This window comes from Panulirus ornatus, chromosome 46, assembly GCF_036320965.1.
Source record: "Panulirus ornatus isolate Po-2019 chromosome 46, ASM3632096v1, whole genome shotgun sequence".
NCBI lineage: Eukaryota > Metazoa > Arthropoda > Malacostraca > Decapoda > Palinuridae > Panulirus > Panulirus ornatus.
The window spans coordinates 2712341-2722340 of record NC_092269.1 but is presented as its reverse complement, the minus strand read 5'-3'; the positions used below and the strand labels follow the sequence as shown (position 1 = coordinate 2722340).

At 47.4% G+C, this 10000-nt stretch overlaps 1 protein-coding gene across 5 annotated transcripts in view; it reads left to right on the top strand.

The window, feature by feature from the left end:
* LOC139763049 (ras-GEF domain-containing family member 1B-like) overlaps positions 1-10000 on the top strand; it is a 731513-nt gene that overhangs the window by 31786 nt on the left and 689727 nt on the right. The window lies entirely within an intron of this gene.

The window sequence follows — 10000 nt, the reverse complement described above, 5'->3', positions numbered from 1 at the left end:
ATACTGTATATCTATAGTTTCCTATTTACATACACAGAGGGACTGTGTAGGCTTGAGTAAAGACTAGTGTGTGTGTGTGGTCACAGTGTAGTGAAGGAAAAGGTATTTTTATGTATTTTTCAGTTGTCTGTCATTATGTATGTATTCTCTCCCTTCAGTGTAGAATCTCTCTCCTGTGATCAGTGTATTGCTCGGAGACCCTGCACAACCCTGCTGTGTTGTGATATCACAACACAGCAGGGTTGTAATGTGCGTGCATTAGGCAGTACACACACACACACACACACACACACACACTCTCTCTCTCTCTCTCTCTCTCTCTCTCTCTCCTCTATGTCTATCTATCTATCTATTTATCTATCTCCCCCTCCCCATATGTTAACGGTACACGTGGCAGCCTTGAATGTACCGGCGGTACCGCTAACCAAGGCCAGGGGGTGAGGGGGGGGAGGGCAGAGGTGTGGTACCTACCTGGTGTGCGAATGACCTGGAGGAGGTGGGGGGAGGGGGAGGGAGCGGTGTGGTGGTGGGGGGGGTGTGGTAGTACTTGGGACTGGGCGTGTGTTTAGTGTTGTGGTAGTGGTGGTGGTAGGGGGTGTTGTGGTAGTGGTGGTGGTAGGGGGTGTTGTGGTAGTGGTGGTGGAAGGGGGTCTGGTGATGGGCGAGGGGTGGTGGTAATGGTGGAAGAATTGTGGTTAGAGTACTGTCAAGGATTAAGGATGCTGGTAGCTGTGGTTAAAGAAAGATGCTGGTAGTTGTGGTTAAAGAAAGATGCTGGTAGTTGTGGTTGAAGAAAGATGCTGGTAGTTGTGGTTGAAGAAGGATGCTGGTAGTTGTGGTTGAAGGGTGTGGTAGAAGTGGTAGAGATAGGGATTGTTGCTGTTGTGGTTCGTAGATGGTTGATGTTATGTAAACAATACGGCGGTGGTGGTAGTTCTGGTAGTTGGAAATGGTAATTGGGCTGTTGATGAAAGATTATATGGTAATTGGGGGGGTAATAGGGAGGTGTTTGAGGGCATTGGTGATGAATAGGAATTTGATGGTACAATTGAGAAGGCGATATGAAGGGCGTGGTCTGTTGTGGTTGTGGGCGTGGTCTGTCGTGGTTGTAGGCGTGGTCTGTCGTGGTTGTAGGCGTGGTCTGTCGTGGTTGTGGGCGTGGTGTGTCGTGGTTGTTGACGATAGTTATATGGTAGTTGTTATCTCCCATGAGTTGTGAGGGGTTGTTATAACTAGTGGTTCCCCGGCTAACGTCACATGCGTTTAAATGTACCAACGAGTTAATCCATTTTAAACGCCCGAGAAAAGCATGAGGGTGAATTAACGACCATTAATTGGTTGTTTAATGAAGTGAATAACGACCATTATTTGGTTGTTCAGTGTGATAAAAAGACTTAACCTTTGATTAGAATTACAGGAACAGAGAGAGAGAGAGAGAGAGAGAGAGAGAGAGAGAGAGAGAGAGAGAGAGAGAGAGAGAGAGCTCCTCAACCAAGCATTTAACTCCATCATCCATCCCCCCCCACGTTCCACCTCCCTCCACCCCCTCCACCTCCTTCCACCCCCTCCACCCAACCTTCTCCTCCCCCCTCTCTCTTTACCAGTTGCCAGCGATGGTTGCCCACTGGTCACCAGCATCCCGCCCCCCCCCCCCCTCCTCCCTAGACACACACACACACACACACACACTCACACACACTCTCACACACACACACACACACACACACACACACACGGGGCAGGTCCTCCTCCCCCCCCACCCCCCTATACTATGGGGGTTTGGGCGGAGAGGCCATGCAATAAACCCACTTAAGAAATTATCGAATTAAATCTGGCGTATCAGAGGAATGGGGGGGGGGGGGGGGGGAGGGGCGTGACGCACGACACCTTACGCAGGTCTTGAGGCGTAGCATGATACGCGTCACGATGACCCGGAGTGTAACAGGATTTGAACACACACACACACACACACACACACACACACACACATACACACACACATACACACACGCACACACACACACACACCAGCTTGACCGTTCAATGTGTCGTAGACCCCAGACTTACTACGAGAGAGAATGAGTTTACTAAAGTAATTTGTATAATAATTAGACGTATACAGTGACTAATTATGTGTCCAGATGCATTCCTGTGTAATTACAATAAAGAGAGGCTGTTAAACTCACCGTCTAGTGATGTTAGCAAATAGGAGAACACTGGAACGATCGTTAGGCCGTTTCCTTAATGGTCGGTGTAGTTTGTGACTTTTAATTGCCAGTTCACGTCGGTGTGTGTGGGGGGGAAAACAAGTTATGCCACTTCCCTTAACGAGTTGTTTCATGGTTACTGCTGTCGCGAAACAAGCCACAGGTAATTGACTGTGAACGACTGTTAGCTGAGAGTGTAAGTTATAGAGGGGTTGGAAGACTGGAAGATACAGTTAATTGAGCATACGGTCAGTCGGAATCCAAGGTTACAGTCAACTGAGATGGAGTTACAGAGTTGCAAGACTGTAAAATACAGTTCAACTGGGACTACAGTCAAACTACAGTCAGCCAGAATCAAAGATAGCAGTCAGTTAAAGTTAAGATACAGTGAGGTTACAGTTAAGCTAACTTAAGGCTTGATTACAGAAGCTGTAGTTATCGTGACTGTAAAATACAGTTAGGGGAGACTGTACCGTACCAGTTAATCAAGACTGTGATGTCCCGCTGATCAAGACTGTATGGTACAGTGATCTTAAGGGGGAGACTGGAGATTACAGTCAGTCACTGGAATTCAGCTTCGCCCATTGATCGCGAGGTAGCGGGATCCACCTTGGCGCTGTTAGCTGAGAGAGCAAATTGTCAGGTGGCTTGGGAAGCGGTGGTTCAGCTGGTGATGGGTGGTTCACAGCTAACTGTTACCTACAGTTAGATAAGGTTGGGGGAGGGGGGGGGCGGAGGGGGTAGGAGGGAGTCCCTCCCCGTAGCTGTAGGGCGATGGAGGGATGTGGCAAGCTTGTTGTATGATGTTGTGATGTATGTTGTTGTTGTTGTTGTTGTTGTTGTTGTTGTGTGTGTGTGTGTGTGTGTGTGTGTGTGTGTGTGTGTGTGTGTGTGTGTGTTTTTTTGATGGTTTTGAAAGGGGTTCTCTGCTTTTTCCCCATCCCTTCCCTTTCTTTAAAGGGGGCGATTAGGGAGGAGGGGGAGAGAGTAACAGGAAGAAGGTAGATTTCTTCTCCCCCCTCTCTCTCCCCCTCTCTATAACATCTCCCTTCCCCCACTGTATAATGAAGTGGTGATCGGGGTAGGGGGGTTGTATTTTCAGAGGAGGGTTGTTTGGAGTGAGGAAGATGAAAAAATGGGTCTTGTCTTCCTCCGTCATTGCACTGTCGTAAGAAAGAGAGGAATGAGGGAAAGAGGCCAAAAGAGAGAGAGAGAGAGAGAGAGAGAGAGAGAGAGAGAGAGAGAGAGAGTGTGAGGTAGGGTGTGGTGGGGGTGGTTGTAATTACTGGAATATATCGTATGTGGGTAGAGAGGAGGAGGGGTTATGGAGAGAGAGAGAGAGAGAGAGAGAGAGAGAGAGAGAGAGAGAGAGAGAGAGAGAGAGAGAGAGAGAGACTGCTATTCATAAACGTACCAAACCTTTATAACATCCTTGTTACCAGATCGTGCCAAGTAGTCCCAGCTGAATGGCGTCATTGTCTCGCTAACGACCTTGTCTCGCTAACGGACCGCCCGGAAGAAGGGGTCGAGTTGGCACCCCCCCCCCCACACCCCCTCCCAACGATGCAGTTAATGACCGGTGATTAACCCCGGCCTGCTACGGCGAGGTTTGAGGGCTGTTATCTGATAAGGAAGGTCAGTTTAGTTTCTGGTGGGCTGGACTGGTTAATCAACTTCCCCCCCCCCCCCCCCCCCCCTGGAGGCGTAGGAGCAAGACAAGTGTGTATACTATACACATCAGGAGGACAGTTAGCCACTAGTGTCTATGCAGGGATGTATACGTATGACTAAAGCAATGAGGTAAATTAGCCATTCAGTGTATGTGGACCACTTGATTATATAGTTAGGGGGGTATTAGATCCATTAACGACCCCTCCCCCCCCATCTTTAATTTGACCTGTCGTAGTTGTCCGGCTAATTACCGTTAAGGAGTTTACGAGAGACGTGATTTGGTGAACGCAGGTTTTTGATCTGTTTTTAGAGAGATGTGATTTGGTGAACATAGGGCTGTACATGGATGTGATCAAGGGGGATTTTTTCCCCATCTTAGAGAATTTTTTCCGTTTAGCTTTTTTTTCTTTAAGATAATTTGATTTGGTGAGGACTGGTTGTTTAAGACTTTGGTATATATGATTTAGTGAAAAGTTCTAGATTCATAACATGGTAAAAATCTCACTTTTTTTTTTTTTATTAATCCTTGATTTGGTGGATATAAAGTTCTTTAAGTATATGTAATTTCTCTGTAACGGGAATGTACATGATTACGGGTTGTATTTCCTTGGGGAACAATGCTTTGCTGAGAAGTGACAAATTACAACTGGGTCACAATTCGTTGGTTGTAGGTTGTAATTAACATGGAAACCTGTTTTGTGAAGACTGGAATGCACTAGACGACCTTCAGTGGGATTGAAACACATAGATCTTTCACAGGTACTGAGACACACGTGTTAGGTACGGTCAGAAGCGAGGATTGGAATCGTGGAAGAAGATGGGAATGTGGTGTAGTACTGCACATCAGGGGACGAGGGATCTCTGGCGACCGAGGGATGACGGGGGCGCTGAAGGAAAATGATGTGGATGTGGTGGTGTAGTACTGCACATCAAGGGACGAGGGATCTCTGTCGGCGGGGGGATGACGGTGGCGGGGTGGTTCCGTACTGCATCATGCCGGTTACGGACGGCGTGGGTCGACTGTGAGTCGTTGATCTGCTCCTGCACGGAGGGCGAGGGCGTGGAATGAGCGGGTGGTAGGGGGTGGAGAGGAGGGAAAGGTGGGTAGTCGAGGAGGTGTAGGTGGGGGTTGAGGTGGTAAAAGTTCAAGGAAGTGCCCCTCACCCCCCAGAAAAAAAATAATAGATATAAAAAGTACACAGTCACTTTTTTAAAAGACCTCAGTACCACAGGTCGAATACGCGTGCACGAGTAATTGCCATATACACAAGCCCTTCATCACTCACACACCCCCTCCTCCCTTCCTCCTCACACCAGCACACTCATCCCTAAAATCTTCATGGGGGGTGGGCGGCCCCCACTGAAATCCCCTCTGTCTGTCAGACCCCCACTGAGACCTCAAGTGTGTCTGCTCCCACGTAGACCACAGGAGGGTGTCAAGACAAATGGGTCCCACATTTATTTATTTTTTGTTTGTCCCACGCCAGCCACCGCCGCCTTCCCCACAAAGACCACAACAACCTAATCAAAGACCCTTACAGATATATATGTGAGGGTCTTTTGGGGGGTCGGTGTCTCATGTGAGATAAAGACCAATGATATTTATCGTTTATTTATCCTCCAATTTAATGACCGGATTGATGGTATGTTTACCTAAGTCGTCTGGATCTTGCAGTGTGTCTTATTTACGACAATAACCATTTACTTCAGCCCCCAGTGAACAAGACCTTCTTAATTCCCGTGTTCAGTATTGTTATTTAGAGAGTTCTTATCTTTTATCTTTAAGTTATCTTCACGTAAGCTCCGTTTATCTTGGCTCGTGCCAATACGTTTGAAAAGGAACGTCTTGTGCTTGCTAGCTTGGCAGACGGTAGGGGGACGTAGTTCGGTGTGAAGGTTTGTACGACGCGTCTGGCGACGGAAGTTTGACTTTCCCACAGTGACCCGTCGCTTCTGGGCTGTCTCCCCCCCTCCCCCTTCCCCCCACCACACACACACACACACACACACACACACACACACACACACACACACACACACACACACACAGAGCGCTGAGACATCTCAAGCGAACCCTGAATTTAAATTCGAGATTTCATTGTTTTTTCATCCTTTTTTTTTTCTTTTAAGTAAGTAAATGTTTGGATATTCCCCCCTCCCCCTCCCCCTTCCCCCCAAGAACGTGAGAGGGGGGGGGGGATGGAGAGCGCTTAATGACTAGGGCTTGAGTGCTACGCCGCTAATTGTAGCGGGGGAGAGCGCCTCTCTCTCTCTCTCTCTCTCTCTCTCTCTCTCTCTCTCTCTCTCTCTCTCTCTCTCTTCTCTCTCATGTCATTGTCTTCCTCTGCCTCCCTCCCTCTAATCCTTCTCTACCCCCCCTCCACAATCTCCCCCCCCTCCCCCCCACCACGATCTGGCACCGCCAGGCAGACGTGGGTGTGCGCGCGCTCCTTGCTCGCGTCGAAGAAAACGCGGTGCCTGACCCACGTGACCTCGAGTATGACCCTGTGATTACGGGGAAGGGGGGGAGATGGGGGTAGTATTCCCCCCACCCCCACCTCCTCCCCCCGTCACGTAGCTGGTGGGAAGGTAGAACACCTCGTCCACAGAGAGAGAGAGAGAGAGAGAGAGAGAGAGAGAGAGAGATCTTTAATGTCTTGACACAAAAGGTCAAGACGAATCCTCCCTGTTTTTTTCTTGCTCTCCCTCCCTCCCCTCCCCTCCCTCCCCTCCCTCCCTCCCTCCCTCCCTCTCTCTCTCTCTCTCTCTCTCTCTCTCTCTCTCTCTCTCTCTCTCTCCCTCCCCATCTCCAGCTAGTCTGGGGAGATAACTGGGCGAATTTTCTCTGACCCAGACCTGGAGAAGCACCCCCAGTTCACCTGACACTTGACCTCATGTATGTATATATGTTCACCAATACAACCTGACACTTGACCTCATATCTGATATTTTAACGAAATGGTTAACGGAAGGGAAGACCACGGGCGGATATCCTCCACATCCCCCTCCTGTATTATGGCTCTGGTTCGATGCCCAACATCTGGGTTCCGTGGGGGGGAGGGGGAGGGAGGAAGGGGGATGGGTGATGGCGACGACCAGCGTGTGGCAACATCTGGGCGGGTTGCCCACTGGTCTGGCCAGTTTTTTTTTGTATTTGTATGTGTGTGTGTGTGTGTGTGTGTGTGTGTGTGTGTGTGTGTGTGTGTGTTTTGCCCTTTTTCTCTGGCGCTGGTCCAGTAGCCAGCCAGCTGGTACTAGACGCCACAATCAGGATGAGGCAATCCGCAGGGCGGCGCCCTTAGTCCACCCAGAGGAAAATTACTCTTAAGTAACGTTCAGGGTCACATCAAGTGTTTCAAGTCCACCGAATTGTGAAAAATAGCGAAACGTTTAAAAAAAAAGAAAACGGAGGGAGGGAGGGAGGGAGGGAGAGGGGTGGGTGTTAGGGAAGAAAGAGACTTTAAAGATATCTCTAACTTGATTTGCATATTAGAAATGTTTCTAAGTTTTTTGAAGTTCTCTTTTTTTTTCTCTTTCCGTTTTCATTTTATAGAAAACCGTCGTTCAGTACGATTAAAACAACGTGGCGTTGATGATAGAGGTGATGGCTGGAGAGAGAGAGAGAGAGAGAGAGAGAGAGAGAGAGAGAGAGAGAGAGAGAGAGAGAGAGAGAGAGAGAGAGAGAGAGAGATTCTCCCCGAATGTTGGGGAGTTTAAGCGAGGGTTGTTGATTATGCCCTACATATACAAGGTGTTGTAGTTTTCTAAAGAAAAGAAAGCCACCTCACTCCATGCCCTTTGACATGTACTTCTGTACGCCCCACGACCACGCCCTGACGCTTCTGTACGCCCGCACCACGCCTCCACCCCCACCACGTGTCTCCTCCACGTCTACATCACACACACACACACACACACACGCGCGCGCGCGCCACTATATTCAGGGGGGGGGGGCCACTCCCCACGCCCTCCCACGCCCACATCTTGGTGTGACCCTTGGCCTGGCTGGTTGACTGGACGGCAGATCACGAGTTGGCTGAATAATCGTATGCAAATGAGGCTTTCATCATCTCCTCCGCAACCGATTAAAAAACCTTTGTTGTTGACGCATCTGTAATGTTCAGGGCTGTCCAAATATTATCATGTGTTCAAATATGATGTTTTAAGACACAAAATGACTGTTTTAAGACATAAACTAACTGTTTTAAGACATAGAATGACTGTTTTAAGCCACGTTTTAAGCCACGTGTTCTCTGTGTTAAATTGTTTACAGGTTTACATGATTTGGGACGGGGTGTAAATTACTAGTTAGATATGTAGTCTGTGAATCCTCTCAAAATATTTGAAAGTCATATAAATTGCTGTCTAGATTGAATCTTTTATATATATATATATATATATATATATATATATATATATATATATATATATATATATATATATACGAGAACACTTTGGCTTTTGATCCCTTTAATTATGCCATAAAGTAGTTTGCGTTAACTGGATAAATGGTAAATGAACGTCTGGATGTCCCAAACCTTCCATTTTGCTTTTAAAGTGCTTTTCATTCCTTTAATTCATTCATGTTTAAACTATTTGTCTCGTTTTGGCGACCCACACAACACAGCAGTATCCCATTTTCTTTCTCACGAATATATTAAGCATTTCGTCCCGTTGCTTCGCATGTCCGGCGATGAAGTCTGTCATTAATATACCACTGGAGACTCGTCCCATGCTATTCCAGTATGATTTCCAGGTTCCAGGTTCCAGGTTTCAGGTTCCAGGTTCCAGGTTCCAGGTTTCAGGTTCCACGTTTCAGGTTCCACGTTCCAGGTTCCAGGTTTTAGGTTCCACGTTCCAGGTTCCAGGTTTTAGGTTCCACGTTCCAGGTTTCAGGTTCCAGGTTCCAGGTTCCAGGTTTTAGGTTCCACGTTCCAGGTTCCAGGTTTCAGGTTCCAGGTTTCAGGTTCCAGGTTCCAGGTTTCAGGTTTCAGGTTCCAGGTTCCAGGTTTCAGGTTCCACGTTTCAGGTTCCACGTTCCAGGTTCCAGGTTTTAGGTTCCAGGTTCCAGGTTTCAGGTTCCACGTTTCAGGTTCCACGTTCCAGGTTCCAGGTTTTAGGTTCCAGGTTCCAGGTTCCACGTTTCAGGTTCCACGTTCAAGGTTCCAGGTTTTAGGTTCCACGTTCCAGGTTTCAGGTTCCAGGTTCCAGGTTCCAGGGGGGGTGTTTCATGGTGTACACCGTTGGGTTGAGCTTTCTCTTCTGTGTCGTCGTTACAAGTTCCGGCTGGAAGTGAACTTTACGTGGACAAGTTCGGAACTTTCTTTGTATTGACTTTCATCAGGTGTGTCCTCCAACCAGTCATACATATTCGAACTTTCTTGCCATTTTTTGTTTGTTTGTTTATTTGTTTGTTTGTTTTCATCATGTGCATCTGTCGTTTCCTTTATGTTTGTTGACACACAAACAAGGCGTCCTTCCTTACTCTCTCTAAACTCCTCGTTTTTGTGAGGCGTTGTATTGATCCCTTTATAAGTCCCAAGGATTCCACTGTTATCCCCAGGACCCTAGAGGTTGCGCTACGATCAGTAGCAGGGGCAGGATGGACCCCTTTGAAATGAGTCCTTTGGTGGAAGATGATTGCTTCATTTACGCTTTTGTTTTTTTTTCCAGTGCACAAGCAGCTGTGTTTGCGTATATTTGTTTCCGGTATAAGTGAATGTTGGCCTTTTTTGTTTTTAGATTTAGCTGCTGAGAGAGAGAGAGAGAGAGAGAGAGAGAGAGAGAGAGAGAGAGAGAGAGAGAGAGAGAGAGAGAGAGAGAGAGAGAGAGAGAGAGAGAGAGACAGGTAGTTGTATCTATTTATTAATCAAGTTATAAAAAACTCTTTACCGAACAATCTACTTACGAACGTGTCCTCAAGCAACACGCCTCTCTGTAGAGATCACAACTTTTGAGAGGTTGTACCATCCCACAACCCATTCTTCTTCTTCTTCTTCTTCTTCTTCTTCTTCTACTTCTTCTTCTTCTTCTTCTTCTTCTTCTTCTTCTTCTTCTACTTCTTCTTCTTCTTCTTCTACGTCTTCTTCTTCTTCTTCTTCTTCTTCTTCTTCTTCTTCTTC